The sequence below is a fragment of the Equus przewalskii genome, chromosome 16, assembly GCF_037783145.1.
Source record: "Equus przewalskii isolate Varuska chromosome 16, EquPr2, whole genome shotgun sequence".
In the NCBI taxonomy this organism is placed as follows: Eukaryota; Metazoa; Chordata; class Mammalia; order Perissodactyla; family Equidae; genus Equus; species Equus przewalskii.
In genome coordinates this window covers 1,891,396-1,897,238 of record NC_091846.1, presented here as the reverse complement: position 1 = coordinate 1,897,238, position 5,843 = coordinate 1,891,396, and positions in this window count along the sequence as shown.

Here is a 5,843-nt window from a genome sequence, read left to right as displayed (position 1 = left end):
TAACATGAGGTTGTATGGACAGTGATTCCATTTCTAGGAATTTATCCTACAGAAATATTTACAATACAAGGTAAAAATAAAAATAAATAAAATAAAAAATAAATAAATAAAAATAAATGCATACATTTACAGCATTTTTTATAAAGTGAAAAACCAGCAACCACCTACACGCCCATTAATAGTGACTGGTTAAAAAATGTTATATCCATAAAATGGGACTTTGTGCAGTAGTTAAGAAGAATGAGATAACTTTAATTGACATAGAAAAGTGTCAAGTTATCGTGAGATAACTGTGACATGGGAAAGAGAAAGTTGCAACAATAATGTCTAAATTTGTGTGTAACCAGAAGATGCCTATCAAAAGCACACAAGAGGAGGAAGTGAGGACCATCAGTGGAGATGCAGAGGAGGGGAGCTTTACTTAACCCTTCTCTGTGTTATTTCAGTTGCTTTCTGCAGTGGAAATGTAATACCTTTATAATATTTCAATTAAGTCAAAAATTATCTTTATATGCTGCTTTTATCATATATAATATATTGTGAGCATGCACAGTAGCCCAGACTAGGGATGAACCAAAAATATTAACTTACCTGCATTTAGGTTGTCTCTAATTTTTTTAACATTTTAAACAAAATTGGGTAAGTGTTGTTTTACATACTTGCATACTTAAATTCTGATTTTTTTTAAAGTTTTTGTCATGGAAATTTTCAAATGTGTGCAAAAGCAGAGAGAATAATGCTATGACCCTCCATGTGTCTGACCCAGCTTCAACAACTATCAACTAGGAGCATATCTTATTCAATTTATACCCCACCTACTTTCCCCATCCCAGATTATATTGAAGCAAATCCCAGAAATAATATCATTTCATCCATAAGTATTTCAGTACATGTTACTAAAAGATAAGATTCTTCTTTTAAAATATAACCATAATACTATTGTTACACCTAAAATTTTTTTAAACATTAATTTCTTAATATTATCAAATGGGCAGTCAGTGTTCAAATTTCCAATTGTCTCATAAAACTTTTATTCATTTGTACAATTTTTTTCTAATCAGGATCCAAATAAGATCTATCTGTCTCCTGGTCAGTATCCCTTTTAATTAGTTTTTTATAGCAGCTTGATTGAGGTATAATTTATATAACATCAAATTCACAAACTCAATTCTCTTTTAATCCATAAGCTCCCCTTCCATCTCTTTTTTTCCGCAAATTTTTTGAAGAAAGTGGTTGTTTGTGCCATAGAGTTGCTCACCATCTGGACTTTGCTGACTGCAGCCCATTTAATGTGTCATTTTGCAAGTTCCCTCTGTCTCTATATTTCCTGGAAATTGGTGGTTAGATTTAGATGCTGGATCAGATTTAAGTTTGAAATTTTGGGCAAGAATACTTCACAGGTGGTGGTGCGTGCTTTCCCATATAATGTCTGTTTGTCTTTCTTTTTGTGTGTGGATCAGCCATTGGTGATTCTTGCCTAGAGCCCATAAAAGGGTCATACAGTGGTAATATTCTATCTTCTTTTCTTCATTTATTAGCTGGACTACTTTATAAATAGAAGCTTCCTTCATCAACTCTGGTTAGCCAGTACTACAGTTCATATTGGAAAGGCAGAATAAATATACCCAATTCTTTCCTTCTACTTACCAGTTTTCAAAATAAAAATTTGGCCCCTAGCATTCTCCAAAGGTGACCGATGAGGTTGTTACCATTATGGTTTTTAGTATCCTTATGAATTCTTAGATTTAGACATTTTTAAAGTGTTTCCATCCAACATGTCAAGTTTCCTTTATTGTTGCTCAGACCGTCTTTCCTTTGGCCCACGGGAGCTTTCAGCTCCATCCGGGCTCTTTTTGACTTGACCGTAGAAGTCTCTGAGAGCTTCCCTGATGCTTGGCTCAAGAAGATGTTCCAGGCTCATTTCCACCCACTCACCCTAGACCTTAATATGTCATAGACAGAGGAGGGCAAGAGGGAATAAACACATGAAAAATGAACAAAAAAATCAGTGTAATTGGGAAAAGCCTTGCAGCAGGAGTCAGAATACCTGGATTTAAGTCCTCACTCTGTCACCTGTGCAGTGTTTCATTCTAGACAACTGGTGAACTCCGATTCGCTCTCTCTCTCTTTTTAATTTTTTCCCTTTTATACTGTGAGGATAATAACAGCAGGAAGAACAGTAGTAATAACAATGATAATGATGCCAGCTTCAGTGGATTTTTGAGAAAATACAGTATCTGCGTAAAGGCACTTTGTAAACTTCAAAAAACAATATATATCACAGTCGGCCTTCAATTTAGGAATGCCCACAGCGTATCCCCTCCTGAAAAGCCCTCCACCAGGGCAGGGCTTCATTTCTCTGCCTTGATCTGCCCTGGAGCCTCTTTCCAAATGCTGTCTCTAAAGGGCTCACAAACCTCCTTTCTAAAGCCCATTGACTAGGACCAGTGCAAATAAGACTGGGAGAGATGGCCTTCTGCACTCAGTGCTTGAGAGCGTGCGGGGAAATGGGCACGGGCACACAGCGCCGTTGAGAGGGTAAAGCGGTATGACGTTTCTGAAAGGTCATCAGGCAGCCTGTAACAAACTTTGAAAACATGTACATTCCCTTGATTCAGCAATCCTACCTCCTAAAGGAAATAATTAGACAAAAGAGGTAAGATAGACCTATGAGGACGGCCGTTACACAGTTATTTACAAAGCATTAAAAGTTGGGAAGAATCTAAATATGCCACTAGTTAAGTAAATTATAGAATATCCGTAAAATGGAATGGAATACAGTACAAAAAATGAAACTAATATTGTAGTCTATATTGATTGACATGGAGACATATTTACGCCCTACTCCTAAGTTTAAACAGTCAAAACACGCAAGCTGGGAAGAAGCACGAGGGGGCCCTGGAGTGCTGGAAACATGTGATGTCCTCGTCTGGTGGTGTCTGCACTGACCGAAGGCTCCACTGAGCTTAGAACCCAAGATTTACGTACTTTACTGACTGTACGTTTGATCTTACTAAACGAGAAGAAAAGAAAGGCAAGATCATTAGAAGCAAGCATGGGCTCACCAAAAAGTCATCCCAATTAAAAAGCAAAAATAAACCATATAACATAATCCTTCAGATTTAGGAGGAAGTCATTTTTGTTTTAAAAAATTTAAAAATATGCACTTTTGGAAGACTGTTTACCAAATATTAAGGTATTAAGGGTGCCCCTCCCCATTAAACTAGCCAAAACACACAGTGTGCTGTTTGGACGCCAGGACTCTCTCACTGGATTGCCGCGAAAGCCTCTTGGCACGTCCCCAGGGTCCCCCCACCCCGTGCCCCTCAGGCTGTCCTCCACACAGCAGCCAGAGCGGACCTTGGCAGCTGGGACCTCTCAGGCCCTTCTCACCCTCCGTGACTCCTACCACACATAGAACGAGATGTGACCCCACCTACCCCTCTGACTTCCCCTCTCTTCTTTCCAGGGCAGGAGCTCCTTGCTGTTCCTTAAACACACCAGGTGGGTCTTCACACTGGATGGTTTTCTCTCAAATATACACATGGCTCATCCTCTCCTTTCCCTCCGGGTCCTTCAGTCAAATGTTATCTCCTCAGAGAGATTCCTGACCTCCCAAGCTAAAACCTTCCTGCCCTCATCTGGTTGCCTACTCCCTCACCTGTTTTACTTTGCCTCACAGCATTCACCACTCTGTGGCTTTTTATGGCATGCCTGTCATTGACATCTCGGCTTGTTGGCTTGTTTGGGGCTCCTGGAGCCACGCCTTGTCTGTTTGCCTCACGCCCTTCCCTTAGGGTCTGGCACGGCCTCTGGCTATATCAGTGAAGACTTGTTGAATGAGTAAATGAGTGAAGACAGGAATAAATCTCTGGTGGTAAGAGCACTGGTGACATTAATTTTTCTCCCCTGTACTTTTTTTCACTTTCTGAAATATTTTGCAATGAGCATTTATTATCATTACAATAAAAAAGCTGAACAAAGTTTTTATTAGTTGCCTAGGGCTGTGTTAACAAAATACCACCACCACAGACAGGTAACTTGGAAGTTTAATGCCTCACGGTTCTGGCAGGTGGAAGTCCAAGATCAAGATGTCAGCAGGGTTGGATACTTCTGAGGGCTGTGATGGAGGGTCTGTTCTAAGCCCGTCCCCAGGCTTCTGGTGGTTTGCTGGCGATCTTTGGCGTTCCTTGGCTTGTAGATGCATCACCCCCAGCTCCACCTTCATCTTCACAGGGCCTTCTCCCATGTGCATGTCTGCCTTCAAATTTCCCCTTTTTATAGGAATACCAGTCATATCAGATGAGGGGCCCACTCTACCGACCTCGTTGTATCTTGATTACCTCTGTAAAGACCCTGTTTCCAAATAAGGTCACATTCTGTGGTACTAGGGGTTAGGACTCCAGCATATCTTTTTGGGGGACACAGTTCAATCCATAATAAAAGCATTTCCTTAAGAAAAGAAAAAGTGAGTTTCTGAAATTTAAATGTTAGAAATGTTTGGAAATTTAAACCTGCACATGCGGGGAAGATGCTTCCCTGGAAAGGTGAACTCTTAAATATGTTTTCTTCAGGTTAATTAGTTCACTAATCCCCAAAGCTGCCTAAGAGTATGTGGACCACAAATTCAGGACAGCATGTCAACAGAGCATGTCTTTCTGTGAGACACTTTTTCATTTGCTTTAATTCTCCCACTGAAACTTTCCTGGACTGAGGGATTAACCCTGCTCTTTTTGAGAAAGAGGCCACTTGACTAGGCCGAGAGAAGCCGGGTCCACCCCCAGAGGGACCCTCCCCTCCCATAGTGGCATCTAGATGTCCACAGGCTGGGAATCCACCTCAGCCAGCGCCATCGCCCTGCACTGCAGCAAGGAGGCCACCTTTGGAAGTGTGGTTTGACCTCATTAATGCTTTTGGAGTGTCTTATTTTCTTCTTTCAAGTTTGTTTTTGCATCCTGTTGTTAAATGAAATGCAACCTCCCTCTGTGCAGAATGGAAGCAACAGTTACTTTGTTTTTTCACCAGAAAACCTAGAATTTATGGCTTAGTCACTTTTACACAATTCTTCCTGTCCTCTTTACGCTTGTTCTGTCCTGGGGTAATTCTAGTACTTAGGTCTCTGTGGCCCTGTGACGTTCCCCTGTGCTTTGCCTGTTTCTTGGCTGTGGGAGAGCGGTGGTCTTCCTATTTCTCTTCTCCCAGCTCTGTTTGCCATTCACACATGCCACTTGTCCACACTGCCTGCCGGATGGGGCGGAATGCCACCTGGGAACACCGAAGCCCTTTTCCCATAAACTTTGGTGCTGATCTACCGCTGATTCCTGGCCAGGAGGTTTGGGGCGGGGTCGGGGGTTGGGGGGGACGACGACAAAATACATAGAAAAGGGAGAAAAGCTAAAATTGGCGAAGATGCTAGAACCTGCTGGTAAGCTTTGCAAAATAAGAAAACTAGGTTTTTCTGGGAGCTGACTGAGTAGAGGTGTAGGTCAGGAAATCACATGGAACAAGACCAGATGGTGTGGGCTGGCGCTGCTCGCAGGCTTGGCTCTCCCTACTCTCCTAGGAGCTAGCAGTCAGGCAACCACAGCGCCGAGAATTTCCTAGCAAAGTCCTTTGTTCAAACATTTTCTCCGTTTTATTCGTTAATTCACTGATAGTTTTCCGGCATTAACTACAACGTTAATTGGGCTTCCTCTGAGCCACATGTTATACTTAGCACTTTACAAGAGTTATCTCATGTAAGGCGCTCAAAAACCTTGCAAAGTAAGTACCACTATTCCCACCCCTCTTTTTTTTCAGGTAAGGAGCCTCGCTGAGGCCCGGCCCCTCCATGGAGCAGGGAG